This window comes from Bos javanicus, chromosome 8 (assembly GCF_032452875.1).
Source record: "Bos javanicus breed banteng chromosome 8, ARS-OSU_banteng_1.0, whole genome shotgun sequence".
NCBI classification, from domain to species: Eukaryota; Metazoa; Chordata; class Mammalia; order Artiodactyla; family Bovidae; genus Bos; species Bos javanicus.
The window spans coordinates 94,883,894-94,885,170 of NC_083875.1; the positions used below are offsets into that span (position 1 = coordinate 94,883,894).

General features: G+C 38.4%; 1 pseudogene; it reads right to left on the minus strand.

The window, feature by feature from the left end:
- Positions 1-332: 332 nt before the first annotated feature.
- LOC133253504 (olfactory receptor 13F1-like) lies at positions 333-1,277 on the minus strand (annotated as a pseudogene).

The following is a 1,277-nucleotide window of genomic DNA, read 5'->3' on the forward strand; positions in this document are numbered from 1 at the left end:
CATAACTGAATTATTTTGTTATACACTGGAAACAATATTAATCAATATATTTCAATTTTTAAAAATTTTAGAAAGAAATAACCAACCAAAATAATTATATTTAACCCTATAACCCCAAATAAAAATTAAAATTTGCCATCATGAGACTATTTGTTTAAGTTCAGATAAACTTATGCATGATACATTGATATTACTTAGACTTTCAGTGATTAGTCAAAGAAGAGACTTAGAAAATTACACATCACATTTAAAAATGAGTGTCTACCCAAATTATCTCCTGATATATATAGAAAGCACAAATATCCCTTAATATTTACAGATATTATTTGCTACTAGAGACTGAAAGAGCACAGAGAGTTCTTAACCAGCAATTTTTTCACAGCCACTTTCACTTCTCTGTTCCATAAACTATAAATGATAGGATTCAACATGGGGGTTATGCCAGCATACGCCAAGGCTATAAATTTATCTATTTCCTGTGAATCTATATTTGATGGCTTCAGGTACATGGAGAGAGCTGTCCCATAGAATAAAACCACTACACTCAGGTGGGCGGCACATGTTGAAAAAGCTTTGCTTCGACCATCCAATGAGCTGATTCTTAGGACGCTAGAGAGGATGGATGCATAAGAAATACAAATGAGGAGCATTGGCATAGGAAGAAGAAGTACACTGATTACCAGCATGATTAACTGCACCTTGGAAGTGTCTACACAAGCCAGTTCAGGACGGCCAGAATCTCACAAGTGAAATGATTGATGACACCACTTCCACACAGTGACAGCTGCAACACAGACACAGTTTCCACCAGGGCAGTGAAGGAGCCTGTCACCCACGAGCCAACTGCAATCTGAACACAAATCTTCTTGTTCATGATGATGGAGTATCTCAGGGGGTTTCAGATGGCTACATATCGGTCATAGGCCATCACAGACATGAGCACACACTCAGTGGAGCCCATGGCCAGAGAGAAGTACATCTGAGCAGCACACGCTGAAAATGAGATAGTGTTTTTCCCTGAAATAAAATTTGCCCAGAATTGGAGTCAGGGCAGAAGTATACCAGATGTCCAGACATGACAGGTTGCTGAGGAAGAAGTACATGGGTGTGTGTAGGTGAGAATCCAGGACAGTAACCGAGATCAGAATACTATTACCCAGTAAGGTGATCAAGTACACCAGTAAGCACAGCACAAATATGGTGATTTCAACTTTGGGATAGTGAGTAATTCCCAGAAAAATAAAATTAGAAATGACTGTTGCATTTGTCTTATCCAT